Source organism: Ceratotherium simum, chromosome 12, assembly GCF_057802395.1.
Source record: "Ceratotherium simum simum isolate JZ-2026a chromosome 12, ASM5780239v1, whole genome shotgun sequence".
Lineage (NCBI taxonomy): Eukaryota > Metazoa > Chordata > Mammalia > Perissodactyla > Rhinocerotidae > Ceratotherium > Ceratotherium simum.
This window is the reverse complement of record NC_141911.1, coordinates 31,501,729-31,513,307: the sequence shown is the minus strand read 5'-3', so window position 1 is coordinate 31,513,307 and position 11,579 is coordinate 31,501,729. Positions and strand designations below refer to the sequence as shown.

Here is an 11,579-nt window from a genome sequence, read left to right as displayed (position 1 = left end):
AAAACTCTGATGGAAGAAATCAAAGAACTAGGGCTAGCCCGGTGGTGTAGTGGTTAAAGTTGGTGTGCTCTGCTTCGGTGGCCTGAAGGCTCACTTTGGATCCTGGGTGTGGACCTACACACCACTCATCAAGCCATGCTGTGGCAGCATCCCACATACAAAAAATAGAGGGAGATTGGCAACAGGTGTTAGCTCAGGGCCAATCTTCCTCACCAAAAAAAAAAAGAAAGAAAGAAAGAAATCAAGAACTAAATAAATGGAGAGATAATCCACGTTCACAGATAGGAAGCCTCAATTTTATCCAGAGTCAGTTCTTCCCAATTTGATCTATACATTAAATGCAATCCCATTGATGAATACATTGGTGGGATTCATGGCAACTTGATTTTTGGCAAATGGCTGCCAAGTTTTCAAATATCTGTATTATCATTGAAACTTGAGATGATCCAGTCTCATGAGTCATGGAAAATGATGGAAAAGTTCCATGATGAACAAGGAGTGGGTAGTATCACCACTCAATTCCATCTGTAGACTTTTTGTATAGTTACTGGAAATTTGGGCCATAACAAATTGATAAGGAGTTTCCAGGGCTGCCAATGTATGGCATGAGTATAAATCTAATTTTTATTTTTATTTACTTTTATTATTCTTATTTTCTTCCCCTGGCCCCCTAAGCCAGCTCAGATAGGCTCCATAGGCTCCACTACTCTTATTTTTTTTTTTTTTACTGGAAAAGATTTGCCCTGAGCTAACATCTATTGGCAATCTTCCTTTTTTTTTTCCATCCCCAAAGCCCTGGTACATAATTGTATATTCTAGTTGTAAGTCCTTCTAATTCTATGTGAGCTGCTGCCACAGCATGGCTGCTGACAGATGAGTGGTGTGGTTCCACACCCGGGAACCAAACCTGGGCCGCCGAAGCAGACCATGCTGAACTTTAACCACTAGGCCATCAGGGCTGGCTCTAAAGCTAGTTTTTAAGAGAGATTTACAACTCACTTTTATTGCTTGATTTAAAAAGGCCTCCTCTTCACCCATTAATAAAAAGACTACACCACTAACTGACTTCTCATAGGCCACTGTGAAGTCATAAACAATAGGAAAATGGATGATAAGCTAATTCACGGCTGGTGAAGTTCTCCATCTGGAAATATTTTAAAGATAGTTTATCAGAACAAATATTCAAATGCCTTTGCTTCAGTGTATTTCTTAATATTTGGAAGGAGCATAACCTGAATGAGAACCTGTAGGTAAGCACCTGGTAATAGCATTCAGTTATGGCTATATCCATTTTCACCAGATCACCTTGCAAAACGGGTTAAGCCTGTTATTGCCAGGGATCTCAATTTTGCCGAGAACTTGCAATGGCAAGAAGCACAGATAAGCTGTGAACCTTCTGTATAGTAAAATAACAGTGGCATAGTTCAGTCAGTTACTTTTGCCTTAGTAGCTTAAGCAAGAAAAACTAAGCAGCAGTTTTAAGCAGGCTGGACAGGATGGGAGGGAAATGAGGAAGCCATTTAGATAGAACAGCTTTGAGATAAAAAATAATCCCGGAATAAACACAGAATACCTTTCCAACTGATATTTATTGCCTGCCTGCTCCATGCAACATGGTTCCAGTTCTGACAGCACTTACATTGGTCATGAAGAGGATCAAGAATAATTGCAAGGGCAGCCTTGGAAAACACCAAATAAATAAAACTCATACAGTTTAGTACAACATTTATTAAGAGCTTGTATGTTGCAGGCAGTCATCATGCTAGGCATTAGGACACCATGAAAAAAAAGACATGGCTCCACTCTCATATAATCATATAAACGAATGTAGTCATATAAATCAATTTAAAAGACAGGCTGTTCTAGATTCCCTGTCACAATGTGACTTGACTGTACGTACATTGGTGTGTGAGCCACGTTCACCACATCCTGATAAAAAGATGAGGCTGACGTAGCTCATGACACAGAACCTTGTGAGGTTCTGGCACTTGAGAGAAGATGTGCCTGAGACCTGGTTGAATTCTCGGACGGACGACAGGGTGGGGAAGCTGGAAATGCTTTTCTGAGGAGACTGTACTGATGAGGCAGCCATCAGTCATCAATCAAGAAGAAACAAAGAGTCTTTGATTCCACTGTCAGCCTCAGGGCCATACTTGTTAGTGCTTCTTCAACTTAGTTTGCCCCAGGCTACCAGATACTGTGGAATTCATTGTCACTCTCTCCTCACCATCAGGAAGCAGAGACAGGAACTCCTGAGAGAGGAATACTTGCCCAGAAGCAGAAGACAAGTTGGAAGCCGGTTATGTTCTTTTTTTTGCACTGAGAGGAATGACAAAGCAGTATGCTCCATGTAGTTCTATAAAAGCTTCAAAAACAGAACTTCCAAGGTGGGAGTAAAGAGCTGACCAATTAGTATTTCACTTACTCTAAATTATAAGTACAGACCTTCTTAGTCATAAAATCTTTTTTTCCCATTTCCTGGCTTAAGATTGTTTTTTCAGATTGATATCCACATTAATGGAGAACATGTCGAAACCTTTCAGGAAGATCTCACCTTTACATTAGACACCTCGGCTTCACCAAATTTACCCAAGATAGATGATGACCTAAAAGGTATATTCATTTTCTTTACCTAGTATTTTCTGCCAAAGCAGATATTGTCTCCACTCTTCATTACTTATTATTTCTTCCAGTGTATTTTTGGTGTATGTGTAAAGATGAGATGGCAAGTATGTAGGACACTTTGGCAGGAAGTGCTAATGTGGTTTATATGAGGTCAGGCCATGGTAAGACGTGAGTGTTGCATAGATGACAGGGCTGGGGAGTTAGTTCATGAAAGGTACTGGGTAGACTGAGATTCATGGAGAAAAATGATGAGCCTACAATTCTACTTGGTCTCTCGTCGCTTTCTTGATAAAAGGATCCAAGCAAATGTAGAAGTTATTGTTGCATAAGTCAAGGATAGGCCTACGTAAGTAGAAGGCTAGATTTTAGGTTGGATTCAGAGATAAACTTTCAGAAATATGATCTTATCGTAGCTGGTGTGGGGAAGAGAGCTAACACTGTAGTGAAGGTAGGAAGGGTACACAAAAGGCAATCATTGTTGTGAAAAAGAGTCGTGAATGGAATATTTGAATCAGAGAGAGAGAGAGCTTTGGAAAGCTCTCAGCCTTTTAAGATATTCAACTTCAGGAAACTAAAATAGAGTAGTCTCCCCTTATCCTTGGGGATACGTTGTTCCAAGACCCCCAGTGGATGCCTGAAACTGCAGATAGTACTGAACCCTATATATACTATGTTTTTTTCCTATGCATACATACTTATGATAAAGTTTAATTTCTAAATTAGGCACAGTAAAATGTTAATAGCAATAACTAATAATGAAATAGAACAGTTGTAACAATATACAATAATGAAAGTTAACGTAGATCTTAACAATCTCATCATAGGATGTTTTTTCTTTTCCTTGTTAAGTCAAGAACTTTCACCTTTTCACTTAAAGGAACCACTTTATGGCTTCTCTTTGGCATATCTAAATTGCCAGCATCACTACTCTCGGCCTTTCTGGCCATTATTAAGTAAAATAAGGGTTACTTGAATACAAGCACCAGGATACTGGAACAGTCAATCTGATAACCTTTGACTACTAAGTGACTAAAATGGGTGGGTAGCATATATGCCTACACAGGGTGGATGTGCTGGACAAAGGGATGATTCACGTCCTGGGCAGGATGGAGCAGGATGGCATGAGATTTCATCATGCTACTCAGAATGGCTCACAATTTAAAATTTATGAATTGTTTATTTCCAGAATTTTCCATTTAATAATTTCGGACCACAGTTGACCGCGGGTAACTGAAACCACAGAAAGGGAAACCGTGGATAAGGGGGTCTACTGTAAATCCACAGTCTACTCTAACTTGTCATACTCCTTTCTACCTTTGGATCGGCTGCCAACATTTTATCCTTTATGCTTTCAATGTTGTGAAATATCATTGAGAATTCCTTTAACGTGAAGGTTTTGTTTTAGCTGGCATCATTTCCTCTCGGGTATTTTCATTCTTTTAGTCACAATCACTTTCCTCATTTATGTTGATAAACTTTGCCTTCAATAATTTCCTTTGGCTGCAGATCTAGAATCTTTCAAATGTCAACAGTGTCAACATTCCTGCTGTCAACTCTTTCTTCTATAATTCTATTTACAATTGATTCGAATTCGACTTCCCCTGTTATCACTTATCATTTCTTTGCTATGCTTTGTTAAAAAGCAAAATTCAACCTAGTAAATACAAAGATCTAATTGGCTTTATTAAGCAATTCATGAATCGGGCAGCCAGCATCCCATCCAGTGAGTAGAAGGATGCTCTGAGGGAGTGTACAAAATAGAAGGTTTTTATAGGCAAGAAGTCAGGGCAGGGGAGTTATTGACAAAACAAAACGAAGGATTATTTTTAGGCCAGGCCATCTCCTCTAGGGGGAAGGGACAGGCAAGGATTTTATCATGCAGATTGCCTCTTCTTCCTCTGCGGGATGGAGATGGTCCATGTGACAGATTACCCCATTGGAGCTGACTAGAAAATTTCAGACTAGCTAATCAAAATTACATTTCTGGGAGAGGTTGAAATTGCAATTAGATCAGGTATTAAGTCTAGGTTTGGAATCGTGGGCTTTAGCACAAGTGAGTCCATTTGGGGCCTGTAGTTTTCTTTTTAACATCTTTCATCTTTCTTGGCCAATTCTCTTTTTCAATGATCCATTTTTGTAAAATGTCATATGGGTTTATCACTGGGAGAGAAGGAGGCAACACAACTATACACTTTGTGTGTGTGTATGTGAACTGAATAATAATTATGCAATTACATCCGGTTGATATATCATAGTAACTGAAATTGGAACCCTGTTGTTGAGGGACTGGTTGAGACAGGAACCAGCCTAACGAGATGGAGTCCTCTGCAAGACCCCTGGCCTAACGAGATAAGGCCCCTAACCAATCTGCAAGCTAAGAGAATCAGATAGAGACCACCAAGATCCACATTCTGAAACCTTGGGACTTTCCTGGTCTTACACATGAGCCCTAGCCACCAGGAGTTGACTGAGGTGACCTTTAGCCCATTACCATAGTAAAAATCACACCCAGGGGTGGAGAGCTAGCATGCTAATGATACCTGCAGCATATGTGGTGGCATGTCGAACAACAGCACAAGTGCAAGAAAAACCCCGCCTCTACATGCTATGACAAGCACTCCTCCCCAGCCTTTGCCTAATAAAAAGCCCCACAATCCCACTCCCTAACGAGCTGGTCACCTGCCCCTTTCCTTTCTGCACTGGCTCACTTGGGCCTCCCTTGTGCACAAGCTAATAAACTTTCACTTTTCTACTCTCATTTGTTGTCTCTCTTGATTTCTTTCCTGGGGGACAACAAGAACCCAATGCACTGGTGATGATACCAAGCAATGGGCTCGCTCTGCTCGCCACAATCTGAGCCAATTAATCACAACAAGTTAGAGATGGAGAAACGAAGTTAATTAGATTAGCCAGCAAATTGAAAGACAGGTCACTAATGTCTCAAAGACTCATCTTCAAAGATTACAGAATCTTGAGGCAGTTATCCAGGGAAAATGAGCAGTAAGGAGGGGGCTCCAGGGATGTTGGTCTCCAGGCATGACGGGCTCCAGGCATTGCATTGTTCCATTCTTCTGTCAGCTGTGATGGATACCTTGTAGGTGTGTTTCCCGCCTGTGGTCAGTCTGTTCCTGGACAGAAACTCATAGAACAAAGTTTTTAATTTATCAGGCTATTAGGGAGTACATACATAAGTGGAGGCCATAAATCAGGAGAGCATGTGAATTTTTTGGAGTACATGCAGAGCAACGAGTAGTCACACAGAGGAGGGGCTGGGGCCATTTAGTGTACAAGATGGCCTCACTTATGCTCACTTAACAGTAACACAGTATTTTCGTAACTGAAATTCGTGCATATTGGAGTGGTGCAAAGTGAGGACTGCCTATTTTTCAAAGGGTTTACACTGTAATTATCCATGTGCTTCTTGGCCTAATTTTAGTTTTCGTATGCTTATGAAATTTGCTTTAAAGATATTTTACAATTGTGGATTCTTTTTCCACTTGTTTGGAATGGTTTTCATACTAATTCATTTTAAGGAGGTCTCACTGGTTTTGCATATCCTTTACCTTTATCTTGGTGAACTGGTATTTATTGCATGGTTCCCTTCATTAAATTAAATGCTATTCAACCTTACAGACTATCTATAAAGTTTTGGTCTCCCATGAAGATGAGCTCTGGCTTTAGAGTCTAAACAAAAAGTTACTATTCCCACAAAATCATCATAAAAAGAAAAAATCTGAAATTTTCTGCTTCCCTTTTGTTAAATGATGCTGTAGATCTTTGACTTTCTAAATTATGTGGGTACACTCATTTATGATCCTGTGACTATCTCAACTAACATTGTCACCTACTCTCATTTTATAAAAATTGGAATATTTTTTAAGCAAAGCATATATTTATGCCTCATAAATGTTAAGTGTCCTTAGAAGTCTAAAGAAACCTATATCCAACCTAGAGTGCTGAGAGAAGATTCCTCCAAAAAGAGATTATCTAATTTTGACCAACTAAGCTGCTCTATGTAACTTCCATGTCAGAACAACCATAATCCGTATGACCCTCTTTTAATTTTTTTATATATCTCTTCAATTTTCTTCCATTGGTAGACCCACCAAGTGGTTCACTGACACATCGCTTATAAGATCTGTCCTATACAAGAAGTGGAGACAGAGGCAACTCTGCAAACATTGGTATGTTTTTGCTTATAAAAACCATTTTTCACATCTCTAAAATTGATTTCAGTTATTTAACAGGTTTTCATTTGGATTCAAACAATTAAAGTTTTTGTTTACTGGATTGGTTAAGCTATATTAACTTGTCCAATGCTATATAGCTGTTTCTTACTGCCATAAATACACAAAAATGTGTGCTTCAAATAAGCTTTGGCTCTCAAGATAATAATTCATTTTCACAAAAAAATATATTTTATATATACTTAGGGCCAAAAAATCCACTTCTATTTCATAGTATAATATACTTCTTCTATGAATTTGCCTTTTGCCAAGAGCTCCCTTTTAATCTTTTCCCTGATGTTCTCTAAATAGTACAATACTTCATTGTTATCATCATAGTTCTATTTTTCCTTATTCATATATATTTTCTTTATTTATATATTTTTAAAGAATATTTCTTCACTCTTAAAACTCCTTTCTCCTTTTACTCTCCAGAAATTGCTGGATCCTTTCCTTTTCTCCTTAGAATAATTTCCCTGGTTCTTTCTCCTTTTTAACCTCATGGAATACCATTCACTCATCTCTTTACTGAAATCCCGAGAATAACCAAACTATTTTTTAATAAATGCCTTTAAGTGGACTGTAAAAGCCATTGTCCTTTAGTAAAAATAATATATAAAAATCAGAGTAGACCTAAATCTCTATTGTCTCATGAGTTTGTAAACTGAAAAAAATGCAAGTGTACAGATTCTTATTTAAGGTGCCTGTATCTGAAATATCATACACAGTGACTCCATTGCCACTTTGTCTGGACCTGGCAGGCTCTCTGGATTACAGCCAGTTTGTGTACTTAGCTTCACCATTACCAACTGTGTTTAATTGAGCTGTGTGAGCTGAGGTGACTAAAAGGAATGGATCAGGTAACCTTTTATTCCTGATGATGAAAGAGAAGAATTTCCATTCTCAAAAAATTGAGACTTTTATATTGGCTATTTTTTTTAGTCAAAAAATATTTAGCCCCTACCATTTCCTAGAACATCAGTTGTGAACGGAAATAGAGCAGTGAACATGATAGTCAAGGTCCTTAACCTCTGAAACTTTAGTCTTTTGAAGTGAATATCCCAACATTCTTCATTTGATTTTGTGTCAATCTTCCATCCTCTCTTTGCAAGTTGCAGCTATATGGTATATGCTTAGTTTCAAAAATTAAAGGAATGAAAATAAATTTTCTTAGAATTTCGTAGTAGCCCTTGAGATAATTAGAGTTGACAGATAAAATAAAGAATTCCTTGTTAAATATGAATTTCAGATAAACAACGAGTAATTTTTAGTGTAAGTATGTCCTGTGCAATATTTAGGTATGTCCTAGATTAGACATACCTAAATCTGGCAACCCTAAATTAGCGAAACTCTGGACATTGGCAAAGCAGAGAGAATGACATTCACCACCAAGAGATTCATTCACTTTGATGACAGCAATTTGTCCATTGCATCCCCCCCAAATCCCCCCACTACTCCCATGCCCACCCGATACACAACATCCTCACAGAATCAGATTAAGGTACTTCAAATTAGGGAGTCATCTTGATCCATCTTCAGCATATGTGTTTATTAATGTGATGTTTTGTATACAATAGGCATCATAGCAAGGCACCCGCTCTACTGCCTGTACTTAAAATAATTTCTAACTGCTCAAGCCGTAGAAGATTACTTCCAACATATTCCACATAAAGAACAACCTGAAGGGAATTCAGTAATAAGGTATGGTTCAACTTAAGTGATTAAATTACCACATTTATATTTGGGGCTTATAAATTGTTGAGGGTATTGATTTTTTTTGCTGAGGAAGATTAGCTCTGAGCTAACATTTGTGCCGGTCTTCCTCTATTTGTATGTGGGTCACCAACACAGCATGGCTGACAAGAGGTGTAGGTCTGTGCCTGGGATCCTAACCCGCAAACTGGGGCTGCCAAAGCGGAGTGCAATGGACTTAACCACTATGCCATGGGGCCAGCCTGAGGGTGTATTTTGAATTAGGAAATCACTAGCTTTTATTTTGATTCTAGGACTTTTATCTTGCTCACATTATGGGAAATACAAAAAAGCAGAAGACATGATCATTATCCTTCAAAATGAACTGGTGGTCTTGCTAAATTGACACTCTTTGTACCCTTGTTAAATTGACAAGATTCGGAGCATCTAAGAGGTTAATATGAGACCCTTTGATATATGTTAAATTAGATGGTCCAAACACTAAACCTAGGAGATGGGAGAGAGCTGTGTGACATGGGTTAGGGAAAAACTTGATGGAAATCATATACTGGCCCTTTAGATGTTGCTTCAGTGTCAGAATCAAAATATAATTGAATCATCATAAGCCAGAGAAAATTTATTAATGAAATGTAAGTTTCTTTTGGTTGCTCACTCTAAGTGAAATGTAAATAGTCTAATTTTCTTAAAATTAAAAATTTCTTAAAGAGTATAAGAAATATATTCAAAATATGGGACACTGAACATGTATACAAAACATGATTATGTTTTGTTTTCTTTAAAGATGATTAACATTTTCAATGAAAAATAAACTATACAATTTCTCTTTAAATCAGATTACCCTTTCATTATTATTTAACTTCTGTTCATTTTCTGATAGCTGACTTTTAGAAATTCATATATCTTAACAGTTTAATCTAAGCCCAGAGGATTGAAATAAATAAATAATTAGATGATGTTATTTACCATCCAAAATCAACAATCAGAACATTCAAAACTAAAGGTGGTGTAATAGATGCCACTACTTCTATATAAAATATAATCTTTTCTGTAGTCTAAGATTTTGGAATATGGTCTTAAACACATTGCAAGTTTTCTTTATTTTAGCTCATTAGTGATTTATGCCTGACTAAAAGTAACAGTGAGGCTCTACATTATTTTTGGTACTCCACCTCAAAATAAAGCCATTTGGCACTCCTTCATGCTCTAGATGGGTCTTATGAAATGCTTTGGCCTATTTTAGATGTTTGGAAACGTCAGATAAATAGCTATTGGGGCTGGAAAGTGCTACTACAGTGCAGGGCATTGCAGTTAGAAGGTTTATGCAAGAGTTTTGGGAAGACAGGCAGGGATCAAAACAAGACAGATTGCCATCAGTGTTTTGAGTGGGAGGAGTGTTTGAAATGGACTAGGGTTGAAGAATCACTGGGCAAGGCTTAATTGAGGGCCATGATCCAGTAGACTGGGGTAAAAACAGGGTGAAGCTATTGGCAGGATGAAGCCCATTGGCTTAGCCCTACAGGACAGGCTCTGGGAAGGCCGAGGTCATGATCAGATGAGTTAGCAAGGCATATTGAGAATTTCTTAAGGAAAGTAAGACAGTCAGATAAGCAAAAGCCAAGGTCTAGCTCCGAGATAGTACTAAGTGTCAGTTCCTATAAGTTATTTCGATAAGAGGCTGTATTTAGCTTAGACCTTTTCTCTGTCTGGGCAGGTCCAAGTCTTGCATAGATAGCTCTGCTACTATGTCAGTATTTCTAGGACTGTGTTTGTTGGGGCAAATCAGCAGCTATATTTTCAAACTCCCAAGACCTGAGCCATGTTTGTGTACTCTGCCCGGAGACCTCAGCAGGGCCTCTCTCAAAGACTAAGTCCTCTGATTTCCTCTTATCCTCCTCCGTGGGACTTTTACTCTGGTCTGTCCCCATCTCCTCATCCTGGGCAAAGGGCCAGGCTTACAAAACCAGGCTTTGGATCAGGGCTTAGACATACTCTGCCTATAAAAATGTCTCTGAATTGGCAATAATTAATCTCCTGTGCAACTGTATTTGGCTCTAAAATGCTATGTGTGCTTAGGAATTGCTCTTATTGGAAACAGATCTAGGGAGATAGGTTGGGGATGATGTATTTTCAATCAATGAGGGGCATCTAGGAACATTCCTTTTACTGTCTCCTTATTAAAGCTTTTAAAACTACTGAACTCTGATCTTAGGTTTCTAAGTGTTACTGGGGAAGGGAATATACTAGTGTGATTTGATTCTGCTGTAGTATCAGGCTGTCTAATGTCAGCTAAGTGATTCTCAACCTGGGACATTTGGAAATTAATGGGGATGTTTTTTGGTTATGACAAAGACAGAGGAGCAAAACTGGCATTGAGTGGACAGGAGCCAGTGATGCCAAACTTCCTACAATGCACAAGACAGTCCTGCAAAACCAAGAATTACTCTGCACAAGATTCCCATAGCACACCCATGATTGGCGATGCTTGTAATGGTCTCTAGTTGACTCCCAACTGCATTCCCCCTGGTAACCGCCCCCAAATTTTTCTGCTCTTCTCAAATTCACTCAGTTACTGCCATTACAGATAATTTTATATTCCTGTTTCTTCATAATCTTCAGATCATTCAACAAAAACTCAGTTAACTTCCCTCCCTCTTCTTCTTACTGTTCTCACCTTGTTCTTCTTCCTCCTCTTTCAGAGAAAGAAATCTTTTATCTCCTTTCCAAGGATAAAAACAGCTCCACCCAAGGCTTTGGTCCTGTCCCACCGGATTCCATCCCACCCCACTCCATCCCATCCCATCCCATCCCAGCTCATCCCACCCCATCCCATTCCCAACTCTGTCTCTTGCATCTTTAATGCCTTGCCAGTTCCTTCTTCCCCTTAGAAAAGTACTTGAGGTTTCTCCTCTTAAATATCAAAAGTAAAAACAAAAGCTCTTAAACCTGCTGCTTACCCCCTCAAATCAACATTCCATTTCATTTCTTCAGGGTAGGTCCCAGTGTCAATAAACTGTT

The 11,579-nt window shown here is 38.7% G+C and overlaps 1 long non-coding RNA gene across 1 annotated transcript; it reads left to right on the top strand.

Annotated features, from left to right (window-relative positions):
- The first annotated feature begins 2,491 nt into the window (after window positions 1-2,491).
- On the top strand, window positions 2,492-8,548 carry LOC147915811 (uncharacterized). The gene is made up of 3 exons (XR_015553738.1): window positions 2,492-2,613; window positions 6,726-6,809; window positions 8,429-8,548. It is a non-coding gene; the product is annotated as an uncharacterized LOC147915811 (long non-coding RNA).
- The last annotated feature ends 3,031 nt before the right edge of the window (window positions 8,549-11,579 follow it).